Below are 17,891 nucleotides of genomic sequence, written 5' to 3' on the forward strand. Positions count from 1 at the left end.
TGCCCCATCATTGGTGTCAGTGGGAGGAATAGTGCCCCATCATTAGTATCAGTGGGAGGAATAGTGCCCCATCATTGGTGTCAGTGGGAGGAATAGTGCCCCATCATTGGTGTCAGTGGGAGGAATAGTGCTCCATCATTGGTGTCAGTGGGAGGAATAGTGCTCCATCATTGGTGTCAGTGGGAGGAATAGTGCCCCATCATTAGTGTCAGTGGGAGGAATAGTGCCCCATCATTGGTGTCAGTGGGAGGAATAGTGCCCCATCATTGGTGTCAGTGGGAGGAATAGTGCCCCATCATTGGTGTCAGTGGGAGGAATAGTGCCCCATCATTAGTGTCAGTGGGAGGAATAGTGCCCCATCATTGGTGTCAGTGGGAGGAATAGTGCCCCATCATTGGTGTCAGTGGGAAGAATAGTGCCCCATCATTGGCGTCAGTGGGAGGAATAGTGCCCCATCATTGGTGTCAGTGGGAGGAATAGTGCCCCATTGTGGGTGTCAGTGGGAGGAATAGTGCCCCATTGTGGGTGTCAGTGGGAGGAATAGTGCCCCATCGTTGGTGTCAGTGGGGGGAGGAATAGTGCCCCATCGTTGGTGTCAGTGGGGGGAGGAATAGTGCCCCATCGTTGGTGTCAGTGGGGGGAGGAATAGTGCCCCATCGTTGGTGTCAGTGGGGGGAGGAATAGTGCCCCATCGTTGGTGTCAGTGGGGGGAGGAATACTGCCCCATCGTTGGTATTAGTGACACAAATGATGGGGCACTATCCCTCCCACTGACACCAATGATACTTACCTTGCTGACTCCTGCTCCAGCCTGGGCTCGCTCTCTCCCTCTCCCATCTACAGCCTGCATACCTGGCTGCAGCAGCAAAATTTGCACTTACCTGTCAGCTGTCTTCCTTCTCTGGCCTCTCTCTTCACTCGTTCCTGCAGCTCCCTCGATCTTCTTCGATCTCCGCGCGCTGCCGCTCGGCTCCTCCTCTCCAAGCTCCACCTTCTCGCCGGTGATTGGCCGCCTGTGTGCCTCTCCTGAGCTACAGTTCCGGTGGCCAATCAGCGGCGAGGAGGCGGTGACAGGGGCAGCATATCATCCCGCCCACACATCGCCGGAGACAGGAGCGGCGTCTCGGTTCCTAAGACCATCGGAAATATGTGTTTTCCGATGGTCTTAGGCGACCCCTGGGAAATGGTCGTTCGACCCCCAAAGGGGTCACGACCCCCAGGTTGAGAACCGCTGGATTAGAGGGTATTGGGTTGCAAACAAACAGCGGAGTCCATTTACTCCTGGCTGCCTATAGAGCAGAAACTCTGCAGAAACTGAGCAGACATGGATGTGTTGTTTGCCCGCTCTGTTCTGATCAGCAGGGCATCTGTGAAAGCGGCCTTAGATTCTTACCTATAGTCTGACTTACAGTCAGTGGTTGTGATCTCAATGCCATAGGCTGTGTAACAGTTAAATCACTCAGTGGAGTAATTTAGGAAAGTACATTTTATTAAAATCTCTTTCAAAAAATAAATGTGTGAAACTCTTGTTTCTTAATTTATTAATGACCTTGTAGTGTATGAAATTCTGAAAAGCCTTGTATAGTCCTTAGAAGAGAATTCTAGGTAATGTTCCAGCAGATTCATGGATTCAGCATAACACTTTAGAACATAGTATTTCATTGGAAATACTTTCTACAACCATATTGGTTTTTCTCATAAAGTTTTTTTCCTTCTTTGTAAGGATACTTCTATTAAATTCCCATCTAATGTCTCTGTATAAATATATGAAGGCATACATTGTGGATTAGAAAAAAAATTAAATTTCAACTGAAATAGAACTGACAACTTGAAATGCATGTTGATTTTTACCACTAGAGGGAGAGATAATCTAAGGAATGAGCTAGATAATTTACTGGTGCAATGGTGGCTGTGGCTGAATCAAATGTTATTTCATAGCTAGAATTAATTCTGTCACAGGTAAATTGTTATGGTGGCTATGGAAATCCATTAGTGGGATATATGTTGCTGGAAGAATAATGTTTGCATCAGCTCTGGGTTTTAACTCTTCAACGCATACAGGATAAATCCATGTAAGGCTGCCTATGTACCCATTACATTATATACTTATAAAATTATTGATCCATTGGAATCAGAGGGAAATTATAGCAAAGGCGATATTTTAATGAAGCTGAACATGTTTCTTTACATACAGACCAGCTTTAATTGCATTTTTTTTAAATTGTATTTTTAGGATGTTACTGTGCTTGTTCTTACACTTGCTTTTTCACATTGAACACTGACTATTCACTGAACACTAAGCCTCCTGTCACATTGGGTGCGATTTGGCATACGATTTGTATGCCAGGCGACTTGCAAATCATATGCCAAGTCTTACCCTATTGTCTGCTATTACAGCGGTCATATCGGTACGGTTCCAACTTGGTCGGAGCCACACCAATTTCTAAAGTAGTGCATGCACTACGTTTGTTGAGATTTGCATAGAAATCTATGTCAGATGTCTTGCAAATCGCAAGGAAATCATTAGGTCACCTGATTTTGAAATCGTGCGAATTCACTGTAAGTCGCACGATTTCAAAATCGGCTTTGATGTGACCGGGGTGTAAGTGAACATTGAACATTGAGTATACACTGAACACTGAGCAAACATTGAAAACTGAGTATAAATCCTGTATAATAATAATAATATGCACTAAAAACTAAGTAAACATTTAACACTGAGTATACACTGAACATTAAGTAAACATTGAACACTGAGTATAAATCCTGTATAATAATAATGATATGCACTAAAAACTAAGTAAACATTGAAAACTGAGTATAAATCCTGTATAATAATAATAATATGCACTAAAAACTAAGTAAACATTTAACACTGAGTATACACTGAACACTAAGCAAACATTGAACACTGAGTATAAATCCTGTATAATAATAATGATATGCACTAAAAACTAAGTAAACATTTAACACTGAGTATACACTGAATGTAACAAAACCGGATCCTGACCGCGCTAGGGTATTTCTGTTAGACTCCCGCTTCCCTGTCCGAACATTGTCAACGGACATCACGGCTGATCATACAGGAAATAGACAGCACCAGACTCTCCTAAGACAGGAAGTGAAACTGCTTTATTTTACACAAACACAAGATATATACACAGGGCGGGGAAATACAACCAGGAACAGGAAACACATCAGCAGGCCATCCCATCAGGAGGGAAAGGCTGCGGGAAACACCCCCCACCAAACCAAGACACACAATAGAACAATGGGATACACCACCTGGCAGTAGACAATAGGGGAACCCATGCATCCCATAATAGTTTGCTGGCAAGCAAGACACAATAGAACAATGGGGCAACCACCTGGCAGTGAACAATGAACAACCCCCACACCCAACCTATACACGTCTACACAATATCAGGACAGAGCACAGGCACAGGGTGGGCTACACATAAGAGGAACAACAGGGGTCCCCCCACCCCCAAAAGTCCCTCCCCTCACACACTGAGCACTACATAAACATTGAACACTGAGTATACACTGAACACTAAGTAAATATTGAACACTGAGTATACATTGAACACTGAGTATACACTGAGCACTAAGTAAACATTGAACACTGAGTAAACACTGAGTATACACTGAACACTGAATACTAAGTAAACATTGAACACTGAGTATACACTGAACACTAAATAAATATTGAACACTGAGTATACATTGAACACTGAATATACACTGAGCACTAAGTAAACATTGAACACTGAGTATACACTGAACACTGAGTATACATTGAACACTGAATACTAAGTAAACATTAAACACTGAGTATACACTGAACACTGAGTATACATTGAACACTGAGTATACACTGAACACTGAATAAACATTGAACACTGAATATACATTGAACACTGAGGAAACATTGAACACTGAATAAACATTAAAAACTGAATAAACATTGAACACTGAGTATACACTGAACACTGCGTAAACATTGAACACTGAGTTTACATGAAACACTAAATAAACATTGAACACTGAGTATACACTGAGCTCCAAGGCACAATAAGTTTAATTAGTTACTGTGATTACTAATGTTTGTTTGCTAGTGGACTTGATATGATGACAAGGATATACTGGACATTATCCAAAGACATGCTGGCTGGTAGGTTAATTGGCTCCCGCCTAAATTGGCCCTAGTATATGTATGTATGAATATGAGGTAGGTACCTTAGACTGAAAGCTTCTTGAGGGAAAGGAATGATGTGAATGTACAACATAAATGTACATTATTGTGTAAATTGTTGGCACTACTGTCCTTACTGTCCCTGGCTCACCCTTTTTTTTCATTGGATTTCAGTTCTTTCAATCATGGAGGCTGATCATCACATGTGGGCATTAATTAGGGCTGTATGCATGCAATTGCGTCCTGTGTCCCCGTTGCACCTACCTGTCTGGTGACACTATTATCCGTAAGGCAGGAAATTAGGTTAAAAAAACTTACCAGGAGTTCAACTTCTTTCCTACTCTATCCAAAACTGAGAAAAAAATGTTTGGCCTGGCATACAATTTAAATTGTATGCCAGTGTAGCAAAATGAAGTTGGCAATGAAAGATATGAATCCTTTTTTGGCTAACACGTTTCAGCTACACAGCTTTTCTCATAGCATGGTGATATACAAAAAAGGATTCATATATGTGGATGATACCTGGTTGCCAGCTTATTTTTCCTACATAGATCATTGTTAGAGTGTGCAGACACTTTAGCCAGTGCACGGGTTTATCGGTTAAGCAGCTATTCTTTTTTTATTTTATGCAATTTAAATTGATCCACACGCATCATTAAAAATATTAACAGGACTGGTCTGTCTTCTTCAGGTTATTTGTGCTGATTGTGATTCCTGTTTTGAGTCCCGTACCAGCAATACTGCACCCAAGTGCTGGACTCCTTTGAGAGCCCTGCGTGTTAAGTACCTCTCTGTACTCAGAGAGGCTCTTTCTCCTATTCATATCGCATTCTGTATGTTGATTCTGCAACAATTTTTCCTGAGAGTTTATTATGTTATTAGTCTCTAAATGTCTATCATTTTTGCAATTTATTGTCTTTTCTTTCTGTACGGCACTTATGTACGCAGTTTATTTTCATGTTTTCTCATCAGTACATATTCTGTATTATCCATCGAATCTTTTGCATGTTATATTCCTGCTGGTCATTGCATATGTTCTTGACTAATTATCTGCTGTTTCCTATTCTATAATAAAATTTCATTGTAAAAGAAAAATATTAACAGGAATACGAAAATATACGGTCAAAGACATCACATGGGGGACCTCCACCCACAGCTTTATAACAAGCTGTCATCCGCCAAACATGTCATATTTTTTTATACTAGTAATAGCAGCGATCAGCGATGTATAGCAGGACTGTGGGACTGTGGCGGGCAATCTGACACTGGGGGTGGGGGGGAACTGACTAACTGTCACTGACATCTCCAGTGACACTAATACAGTGATCAGTGCTAATAAAAAGCACTGACACTGTACTAATGACACTGGGCAGGAAGAGGTTACCATCTGTGGCGATCAAAATGTTAGCTGTGTGTTAGAGAGTGATTTTATTGTGTACTGTGTTGTGTTTTACTAAGCAGACCTGCTGTTTTCTATCTCTCTGCTGTGCAGAGAAATAGAAAGCAGCACATCTATGCTGACAGGAGAGATATCTGTGTTCTTTACACACAGATCTTTCCCCTCTCAGCTTTTTCAACGATCACCAAGCCCTGGATGAAAATGTCCGGCCGGGACTCGGTGACATCCTCAAGAGCCAATAGCACCCTCTACCCCGGAACTGCAAAATCACATATATTTATGTGATTTTGCTCAGAGCAGCCACCCTGTAGCAGTACATCTGCTATGGGGCAGCGAGCAAGTTGTTAACTACTTGCACTCCAGAGGATTTACCCCCCTTAATGATCAGGCCTCTTTTTGCTACTTGGCGCTGCACTAATTCAACTGATAATTACGCGGTCATGCAATGCTGCACCCAAGCAAAATTTACATCCTTTTTTTTCACCTGTGTGCTTTTTATTTTTCACGCTATAAACAAAAAAAGACCGAAAATTTCGAAGAAAAACAATATTTTTTACTTTCAGCTATAAAAAATATATAGTAAACTCAAAGTTAGTTATAAATTTAGGCAAAAATGTATTCTGCTACATGTTTTTGGTAAAAAAATCCCAATAAGTTTATATTGATTGCTTTGTGTGAAAGTTATAGCGTCTACAAACTATGGTATAGATACTGCAATTTACGCCATTTTGTTGCTATACAGCGCTGAGCTAGTTTAACGGACAATTGCGTGGTCATTCAATATGGTACATAAATGAAATTTACGTCCTTTTTTTCACACAAATGGAGCTTTTTTTGGTGGTATTTGATCACCTGTGCACTTTTTATTTTTGGCGCTATAAATAAAAAAATTTTTGAAGAAATGTTTTTTTTTTTTTTTAAAAAACATTTTCTCATTTCGGTCATAAAAAATATCCAAAAAAATTAAAATTTCATCATAAATTTAGGCCAAAATGTATTATGCTACATGTTTTTGGTTAAAAAAAATCCCAGTAAGTGTATATTTATTGCTTTGTGTGAAAGTTATATCGTCTACAAACTATGGTATAGATAATGGAATTTACACAGCTTTTACTTTCTGACTGCCCATCACATTTCTTGAGGTGCTAAAATACCAGGATAGTACAAACACCCTCAAATGACCCCTTTTTGGAAAGTAGACACCATAGCTGAGAGGCATATTGAGTCCATGAAAGATTTATTTTTTTTCCACAAGTTTCTAGAAAATGACAAAAACATTTTTTTTTTCACACAAAGTTGTCATTTAAATTATTTATTTCTCGCAAAAGCCATGGGTATATGTGGAATTACACCCCAAAATACATTCTGCCACTTCTACCGAGTATGGTGATACCACATGTGTGAGACTTTTTGAGAGCCTAGCCACATACAGGAGCCTGAAATCCAATGACCACTTTGAAAGCCTGAAGGTGCGTAACTTCCTCATTTCACATCCTCAAAACCTATCACAGTTTCGAAGGCCGTGACATGCCAGGACAGCACCAACCCCCCCCCCCCAAATGACCCCTTTCTGGAAAGTAGACACCCCAAGGAATTTAAAAAGAGGCATGGTGAGTATTTTGCAGATCTAATTTTTTCTCACAAGGTTTTAAAATATAAAAAAAGATTTTTCCAAAATCTTGTGGCAACAAATGAGATCTGCAAAATACTTACCATGCTTCTTATCAAATTCCTTGGGGTGTCTACTTTCCAAAAAGGGGTCATTTGGGGGGGGGGGTTAGGTGCCATCCTGGCTGGATATGTAATGAGGATAATAAAGTCCTTTAAAAGCCTGAAGGTGCTTATTGGATTTTGGGGTCCTGTACTTGGCTAGACTGCTAAAACGTCTCTCACATGTGGTACCCCCATACTCAGGAGAAGTAGCAGAATGTATTTTGGGGAGTAATTCAACATATACCCATGGCATGTGTAAGCAGTAAATCATTTAAGTGACAATTTTGTGTAAAAAAAAAAATTTTTTTTGCATTTTCCAAAAACTTGTGGTAAAAAAATAAACTCTTTTATTGATTCAACATGCCTCTCAGCAAATAGTTTGGGTGTCTACTTTCCAAAAAGGGGTCGTTTTGGGGGGTGGGGGCATTTTATGCCCAGCATTAGAAGTTTATGCCACACATCATTCACTCTTCTAACCATCTGAGGATCAAGCCTTTTCTGACACTTTTTGTTCACATGAAAAAAATCAGTATTTTTTGCTAGGAAATTAATTTAAACCCCCAAACATTATATATTTTTTTAAAGCAGACACCCTAGTGCGGGTGTCGGCAACCCGCGGCTCCGGAGCCGCATGCGGCTCTTTTTCACCTTTCCTGCGGCTCCGGAGCACACTGCCCACCAGGTGACAGGCAATAGGGTCGGCAAGCCGCGGCTCTTTTAATGCAGATCTTCTGTGTGCCGGGCGCCCGCTGGCAAACATTGGCTGTCAGGATGTAGGCGGGGCAGCCCGGATGTAGGCGGGGCAGCGTGACGAACTCCTCTCCTCTCACAGTCCGCCCTGAAGACCAGAACGGCGCGGGAACCCAGCGAGAGGAACGCGCGGAGCAAAGGTAAGTGAATTCACACAATATGGGGAATGAATTACTATGGGGGATGAATTACTATAGGGGGGATGAATTACTATAGGGGGGATGAATTACTATAGGGGGGATGAATTACTATGGGGGATGAATTACTATAGGGGGGATGAATTACTATGGGGGATGAATTACTATATGGGGGATGTATTTTCAGTTTTAAAAATGTTTCTCTCAAAATAAATTTCAATCGTGGTTTTGGCGAGATTTGGCTCAGTCGAAAAAAAAGGTTGCCCACCACTGACCTAAGGCTATGATTGTGATTATGACGATACACTGTGGCCCTGATTAACCCTTTGCTTACTGGGCCCTTAAACCCCCTTCATGACCAGAGCGTTTTTTGCAATATATGCAGTGTCGGATTTGTTTTAAATGTTGCAATGGTTTTGCGGCTCCCAGTCTTTTTTTCCCTCTCGGAAACGGGTCCAAGTGGCTCTTTATGTCTTAAAGGTTGCAGACCCCTGCCCTAGTGAATAAAATGGTGGGTACTACAATTTTGTATGGCACATAGTACTCACGCAGCGATTTTTCAAAAGCAATTTTTTAAAAAAATACACTTTTTTACTTTTAATGCACAAAAACACAATATATTGGCCAATTATTTGGTAAGATATAAAAGACGATGGTATGTCGCGTAAATAGATACCAAACATGACATGCTTTAAAACTGCCCATGCCACGCGCAAACTGTATACATTTTTAATATCCATAGGCAACACTTTAAAAGCCTTTAAAAGCTACCATTTTAGATTTACAGAGGAGGTCCAGTGTTAGAATTACTGCCCTTGATCTGACATTCACGGCGATACCTCACATGCATGGCGCAACTGCTGTTTACATACCGGCACAGGGTCAACGCTTGTGCACACAGGTGTGCGTGCATGGGAGGGGCGAGTTTTTTTTTAAGTTATTTTGATTTTTTAAATTTTTTTTACACTGTACCTTTCATTTTTTTTTATCACTTTTAATGCTCTCACAGGGAATGCAAATATCCCCTATAACTGCAATGGGCATTGTCATATATTCTTTTTTGAGAAATCTGGGTTCTATCAGGCTCTAGATATCTCCTCTGCCCTTACATTATCTAATGAAACCAAAATCGGTGTGATCAGATGCTTTCCTAGTTTACAAGTGGCGCTGTTTATATCCTGCAAAACTGAAGTGATGAAATGCTTGTAGCTTCCGAATTCTTAAACTATAGAGATGATTGGCATCACTCTGGTCTCCAATCAGCTCTTTGGTCATCTGGCAGAAACACCGGCTCCATTCTCAGGTTCCCTCGATGGTACGGGACTGCCCAAGCAGGCCGGGGAAGGCAGCGGGGGAGGGGGGCATCATATCCAGCTGCTTATAAAAGCAATCCTGCAGCTTATTAGCCACTAGGATTGCTTTTACATGAAAGCCGATCGCTGGCTGAAAAAAACGATACCTAGATGCTGCCTGCAGCTGTAGGCATCAACCTGGTATAACCATTCAAAGTCGAGTGATGTACCAGTACATCGCTGGTCTTTGTTGGGTGTATATGCTATGTTCTTTTCTTTTGTATGCAGCCTGTGCACTGAATGAAAAAAAGAGAAGAAATCTCTGACAGAAAAAGTGTGTGGTATGCCCACCATTGGAATATACCACCCTGCATCCACCCACTTCTAATGGTGGGCACAGAGTATAGACATCTGCAAATTTTTTGTTAAGGTGATTTGCGAGGGGCTGAATTCTGTGGAGCCAGTCAAATTCAGGGTCACCCCGAGGATGACAGAGTGTATTGTCGTTGAAAGGCATAAAACACATTATACTCTCATATCTATGCCTGGCCATGGCAGCAGAGAACATGGGCATATGATGAATCGGGTCTGCGGACCAATACAACTGCAATTAATTTCTTTTAGTAATGCCCATGTTGAGGGTTAGGCCCAAAAAAAATGTAAATTCGGAAACCATAATGAGTTTCCATGTGACTGGTCCGGCAAGGTTTGAATTTGGGTTGGCGGCGATAAATTGTTGTGCATATAAATTTCTTTGATCCACAATCAACGCATACAGATATTCCATGAAAAACAGCTCCAAAAATCAAGGTATGTGAAAGACCAAGATGTACTAGACAGCTGGTACTCGCCAGTTCACCAAAAGGTAGAGCGGCACTAGTACTGGCACTCTGCTGCATATGAGAGTCATCAAAATTTACCGGCAAGTGCTAACAGAGATCAGGCCTGATTCTGCAAACACTGCGGTTTTGTGTGCAATGTATCAAGTGACAGTGACCTACTGACATTGCGCTTGCTGGGGGAGAAGGGGGGGTAAGCGTAGGGGCTAAACGCAGGTGCTGGCAGGTGCCGGGGCTGATCCCACTAACGCTGCATTTTTGGGGACGCTATACTAATGTTAACGCTGGTATAGTGCTGATCTGATCAAAAATATTGGTCCGTTCAGACACTATACTAGCAATGGAGGTTTATTGTGCATGAGCGTGCTCCTGGCAATCAAGGGGTTAAATGTGATGACTGGTGTACTGATGGGCAAGCTGACTCTATCTGGGAGGGGCGCGAAAAACACGGGAGCGTGAATCACATATACTGTATATACAGTATGTGATTTTGCGCACCCATGCACTCTGTTTTTTACTAGGGAGCAGGGGTGTGTGTTTTACTAGGGAGCAGGGGTGTGTGCGTCACAGGAACACGCTGATCCTGAGAGATAAACTCAGTGTGTTAGGAGCTGACAGGGAGCAGAGCTGCATTGTAAACAATGCAGCTGTGCTCTGTGTCACTGTTTGCCAGCAATCGCCGGGACCTGGCGGGTAATGACAGGCCGGGACCTGGTGATTGACATCCGCTGCTGCAATCAGCAGGACGGGTAGGGTGGGTGCGTGCCTTGCGCACGCCCCCTACCTGTTTTGCAAAATTACGTTTTAAACCGTGATTTTGCCCAGTGGTGCCACCTTGTGGCCGTTTTCCTACAGTGGCTGGACGGCAAGCAGTTAAGGGATTCCCCAGCTGCTTTGTAAACAAACAATACAAAGCAGCCAGGAGCCTTCTTTTTTGTTGACAATTTAAGCATACCTTTTCCTTTGCGAATGTCAGTTTTGCTTTCATAGGTTGTATACATAGCACCACTTCACAGGCAGGATTAGAGCATTCCCAAGGCATACTGGTTAATGGAAGTTTGCATATTTGGTGTTTCACTTTAAGCATCACCAAAATTGATGCTCATTGCCAAATAGATTTTTTAATTTCTGCTTTTGTACATGTCCCCCAGGGCAGTACCCAGTCCCCCATTGCATTTGTTTGGCAATCCCTTCCTAGAAAATGCCCATTACACTTTATTAACATTCAGCTCTCAGTGACTTCAGTGGGGTTCAGATTCAGCACCCATTCTCTAGAAAAGACCGCCAAACCCAGGTGTGTTCACCTCATCACTATTGTTTAGTTTCTTTCTTTTCTCTCACATGCTAGCAGACATAAAACTCTATACTGCCCAAAGATATTATTTACATGTTAAGGTAGAACTTTTCTTTTTTTTTTGGATAGAGTAGACAGAGATAATTGCACTAACCTTTTAATTGCCCAATGGTAGTCTTTCATGTGAATGACACATTTGGGGGTATTTATTAAAACTGGAGAGTGCAAAACCTGGTGCAGTTCTGCATAGTAACCAGTCAACTTCCAGGTTTTATTGTCAAAGCTTAATTGAATAAGCTGAACCAGCTGCATCAGTTTTAGTAAATCTACCCCAATATGTATACTGTTCATCATTCTATTGACAGCTTACAAAAAACATATTTAAGGGGTCTGTAAATTCTTGTGGGTACTTTTCTGTCTGTTTATAAACTGCTACTGAAATGTACTTTAAAGTATATTAAAGCAGAGCTCTCCTCAAAAGGGGAAGCTCTGCTTGTTTGCACCCTTCCCTCCCCAACTGCCACATTTGGCACTTTTTGGAGGGGAAGGGGGAACGGGTACCTGGTTTTGACCTGGCCCCCTCCTTCCCCCCGCAGCCTTCTGAGACACTTCACAGGTCCCAGAAGACTATGGGACCATTCACAATGCACAGCATGACTCATGCATGCATAGTAGAAAATCGGCTATGCCGGCAATGGGAACCCGGAGGCTAGTAAAAAACTAGCACTGGTGAGGATGGTGCTGGAATTCTGGACAGGTAAGTGTTCTTGTATTAAGTCAGCAGCTACAGTATTTGCAGCTGCTGACTTTTATTTTATTTTTTATTTTTTTGGGAGGGGGGGGGGGGGGCTGGAGCTCCTCTTTAGTGCACCCTTCAGTAAAAAAAAGATGATGTGGAACTGTTATATGACAATGGAGGACTCACTTTGTTGAGCATTGTGGGCTCATAGCCAATTGCTTCTGTACCTCATAGACAAGATCACTAGGTTACCTAGATGCTATAGTTGGTGATGCCTGGCTAAGGATAACACAGATAAATTTAGGATGATAGGGTTAATAATAAAGCTAGAAGATTCACCAAAGACAAATATAAACTCAAAGTCAGCAGCTGGCAATATCTCACAAGATAAACTGAGCCATGTAGCTGATATATCTTTAGTACATTTTTCACAGCATTATCCTAATGTCTTCACTTCCTGACAATGGTGATGATGAATGACCCTTTCCCCCAGCAATTTTGCAAGATTCTTAATAAAAGTCATTAATTATATGGCAGCATGCTTAATGGAAAACTCCACTCCATAAACAATGAATTATATGGAAACATTATATAATCGCTACACAAACCATCCTGCAATTTGATGTTATTGTCAAATCGAACCTTCCATTTCAATATGCATCTGCTTAAATTTTCTATGCAATCATTTTCTAGCTGCCAAACATTTAAAGGTCAATTCCTTAAAATCATTAGCTGTACTGGGTGCAGAAATACCCCAGATATCACATTTCCTCTTCATTTCTTTAGCTTACTCTATTTTTACCTTAAAGTGGTTGTACACCCTTACATATACCATACCTAGTGAAGTGACTGGTCTCAGACTATACACATAAATGAAACAAATCATTCTACATAAGTTGTAGCTTACTGTTATAGCTGTCTGTAGTCTTCTCTTCTATACATCCGTATATATAAAGTGTAGAATTTTTAAAGCTTGTCTGAGAGTTCAGAAAAAAGGGACGGAGAGCTGAAGTTACACACTGCAGAGCTCAGTGAGTAGAGCTCTGAGAGCTGATTGGATGCAAGAGACACACCCCCTTCACACAGCTCACAGGAACAAATTTGAGGCTGTCACTCTGCTGGAGGTCCCACCCCTGTCACCATTTTTTCTCTTGTTGTCAGTAAAACTTGTCAGAAGTGATTCATGCTGATAACAAGGCAACAGATAGAAATGACATTTAGCGTACACACTATACTGTAGAGGGATATGCTTTGTTCATATATCATGTCTGAGGTTTACAACCACTTTATAGCATATCTAAACTCAAAAACAAAAATTGAATATATTGCAGCACACCAATCCTTAGATGTGGTGGCTGCATTAGTTTATACAGTATTTCTGTATTGCTTTTTTCACTTTATTTTCATCTGGCTATCTGGCCAGTCACACACTTCTCTCCTAATCTAGGGTCACATTAGCAGCGCAATCATACATTTTTCATTGCATTTTTGTTTTTTTACTTTTTAATGCATTTTCATGCTTCATGTGTTTTTTTGTAGGAGACTGGTTGTTAATCAAAAACCCTGTAAAAATGCACCAAAAAACGCATTTTCTTGAGATTTGCAAGTGCTTTTCTTTCACTTTCTTTGAAATCTGTGGGGCCAAAAACACATTATGCTGCACCAAAAGAATCAAAAATCGCACTGCACCATATTGCATTGATGTGAAGGGGGGCCATAAAGATTAAAACAGTTTCCATTGTTGTGCATAGCAGTGCCATGGCAGGCACATGAGAAATCATGCTAGTGTGAACGGGGCATTAGGATAGGTATACTCGCTTCTCCTCCTATGGAGGAGCAATGTAGCCACCCTTGAACTACAGCAAAGTCACACTCTGGAGTGGATTAGATAGACTATTAGATTTAGACTTTACATAATTGCAAAGCAAAGCCTAACTCTAGCTTACACTTTTTAAACAGCTACGGTAACATTTTTTTCTCTTGGGATAAAGGTCTTAACTAGAACTTGTGCAAAGCTGGAAGTCAAATTATAGCCATAGCAAAGTTTAATTTTTGGCAAAAATAATTTCTAAGGCTCTTGCACACCTAAAGAGATACAGAGACTTTTTTTTTCTTATGATAACACTGAGACTGATCAAGTTATGATAATGCAGGCAGATGTTCCCGGCTAATAATAGCAAAAATTAAACCCAAGTATATTGTGACTGTCACATACTGTATCTATGCACTTTATTAAATAATTTATAAAACACACAGAAAAAAAAAATAAAAGCAAAAACTCACCTACCCAATCATATTAAAAGACAACATTGTCTGATTATAAAAGATTAAAGTGTAGCTTCACCCAAAAGAAGAAGTTCCATTTTAGGGCCTCCACCCCTACTCCTCTTTAAGAAATGGCACTTTTTTTGAGGGGAGGAGGGTTACTTTGTTTTGGCAGGTACCCACTCCCACTTTCGCTCTGACCTCCTAGGCAATCCAAAGGTGACGTTCTCATTCCCGCTCCCTATCTGCAGTGTTCTGGGACATGTTACAGGTCGCAGTTGGAACCGGGCTATGAAGCAGCAAGCTGTTACAGTTGGGTGCTTACAGTTAAGACGCCAACTTCGGGGACAGAACGGACGGGTGGTGAAAATGGTTTGGGTGAGCACAGTGCTGGATCCTGGAACAGATGAGTATCTGTTTATTTTAAGTGAGCAGCTACAATTTTTGTAGATGCTGACTTTTAATTTTTACAAATATGACTAGAGCTCATCTTTAACCATAGCACTGCATATACACAGCATCCATCAAGACTTATGGACCTCATATTACGTAAAATTAGAAATATCCTATCAGATAACAGTCACTTGCTGGCAACGTTCAAGTAAAACAGTAAGAATATATTCTGCTAAAATTCTTGCAATTGATATAGTTTTCCTGCCTATTGGGGTCATATTTTTCGCAATAAATATGTTACCTGGTTTCTACAAATGTATGGGAAGTGTATTACTGTAATTCAAATTGTGTTATAGGTAATATTTAAAAGTTAGTTTGTCATGCTTTATCGTTTTTGTTTTTTTTTATTTGCGTGTATCTTGTTTGTTACAGCCTAAGGCATTTTCACTACTAGAATGATTTTACGTTTATCATTGCTACATATTGTACATCACAATTATAAAGGGAGTCTGTGCTAGTATATATAATTTTTAGTTGTAAAAAAACATATCTCAGCAGACTTCAAACGTGCATAAAAAAGCTTTTATTGTACTTTAGGCTTAGTTGGCAAAGCTTTATAGGAATAGGATTTTTTTTTTATTTTAGCCACTTGACTTTCATTTTTGAATCCGATTGGAGTTAGATCTATTATTTTGTTTTTTAAATAAGAATCCTTCCTTAATCTGGTGAGTTAGCTTTGTAAATTAATCATGTGTTAAAAGTGTATTCTGAAAGAATTTAATATGGTTTATTAAATCAGAGAGCCAGCTGCACAGTCTGTTGGGTTTCATTTGTAATATGGTTAATATAGTAGCATGTAAGGTACCTCAAATACATTCTGAGTTTGAAGTTTATATTTTTTAAATGTAGTGCTACCCCTGTAGGAGCTGCTGGTAAAACGTGATTTTGTCTATTCTCTGCCACTCACTCTGCAGACTTCTGCCTTACTGACCTCCCGGGTTCTGGTTCCTTGCTCCCTTTAACTAGGAGTCTGTTCACCCACATAAATTCCTCAACACGCTATATCCAGCTATTATGGCGAGTTAAGACAATAGTCATGGAAGAACAATCTTGTTGCTTATTATTTGGGACAGCAGGTTTTAAACAACTGTGCATTCAAATCAGTTACCAATATTCAAATCAGCACTCTGAGTGAACAAAATCATAACAGGAACCATGGAATACACACAACTCTTATGCAGGTGGTTAGCCCAGATCAGCATAAACTATAATAATCCCACCCTGAGTACCTAGCAGGCAATATGAGGATTTAATTAACAAAAATACTGGGTTAAATTGCCTGTATGAGATAATGATGACTAGGCCTAGACTAGTTAGGAGGCTTTAGCAGAATAGGATAGAATGAACAGTCAATAGGAGGGGGAAAACCTGGGTTGAACGAGACAGGCAGTCTCTAAGGTGAATCTTTGCTGGCTTACGTTGGGGCCCTGTTGGTGCACTATGGATGGAGGTTAAATCCTTCAGACAGTCCACTAAGTGATGCAAACAACTATCCACTAGTAGGTGCTTAGTGAACTGTAGCAGACCCAGGGGGGCCATATGTATGTGTGTGTAGAATGATGCCAAAGAATGAGGAGGGTCGCAATGATAAGGACCTGGTTTTGCAGGAGGAAGTCAACTAACACTTTGCCCTGAGGGATACATCTGGTGCTAGAAGTAGATGCTCCAACAGCCTGCTCACCATTTCCACTGGTAATGATGTATTGTTGCAATATAAGGGGGCCCCCCTTTTCTGGAAGCTTCCAGGACAATGCTCACAGCAGAATGGTTTGATGTGCAGTTCAGCTGATCTGGAGCATAGCAGGCTTCTGGACTGTAGGTGAGAAAAGTAAATTTGATGATAATAGCTACCTCCCGGTGACTTCACCTGCAGATGGATTACAGATACATCCCAGATCCCGGCATTTCCAGCCTCTGCACAGGACAGTACACTTTAACAGGTCCACACTGTTCAGCTTCCTTGGTGCCAAGAGAGCGTGATTTTCCCGAGCAGAGATTATATTGGCCTCCCCTGGCTCCTACTTCTGCACAGGCCATAGGGATTTGTAGTTCAAAATAGCTGTTGTTCCATGACAAGGCTGTTGCCTGAGTCTACACCCCCTAGCATCCAAGGCTCTTGGTAGCAAAGTCTTTGGGCTTAGAGTACTGTGCACTGCCCCTTGTGGCAGGAAGTAATTATAACAAGAATAATACAACTATGGAGAGATATGGCAAACTAAATACATTCAAAAGTAAAGTACGCACAGCTCTGGGCTACATAAAGATACTGTATATTGCTTTAAGCATGTAATATAATACAATACAGTTTTGAAAAACATACAACCTTCCTTACAAATCATAGAGAACAAAACTGGTACAGAACTGATACAGTCTCAAGTCTTTACACACTGTAAATGTCAACTGTACATAGTTCACGTACAGTGATTGCATTACATATGAATGATATATTCACATGGAAGGTATATATGAAGAGAGAGATTGGACATTGTGGTTTTCTGAGAACCATCTTGTCAAAGATTTAAGGGGATTTTCTAATACTTTGGGTGAGTTGGTACAAAGAAAGTATTTCTGAATGAATGAATTAACTTCTTTCGCTCCAAAAGAGTTGGAGGAAGGGATCGTTGGAGTTTGTATTTTATTGGCACCTATTGAATAATTCAAAATCTCACCTAGGGAATGATATTAATAATAGTAGAGGTATAATTTTCATGTGCTGAGGTTCATTAAGAGATGATTTAAGTGAATGGGCTGCTGTAACATGTTGATGCACAAAAAAACCCCCAAAAAACCCTGCACACATTAACATATACAAACA

At 40.8% G+C, this 17,891-nt stretch overlaps 1 protein-coding gene across 1 annotated transcript in view; it reads left to right on the forward strand.

The window, feature by feature from the left end:
* EFHC2 (EF-hand domain containing 2) overlaps positions 1-17,891 on the forward strand; it is a 125,392-nt gene that overhangs the window by 81,960 nt on the left and 25,541 nt on the right. The window lies entirely within an intron of this gene.

Source organism: Staurois parvus, unplaced genomic scaffold (assembly GCF_062004578.1).
Source record: "Staurois parvus isolate SC_StPar_1 unplaced genomic scaffold, SC_StPar_1.0 ptg002140l, whole genome shotgun sequence".
NCBI classification, from domain to species: domain Eukaryota; kingdom Metazoa; phylum Chordata; class Amphibia; order Anura; family Ranidae; genus Staurois; species Staurois parvus.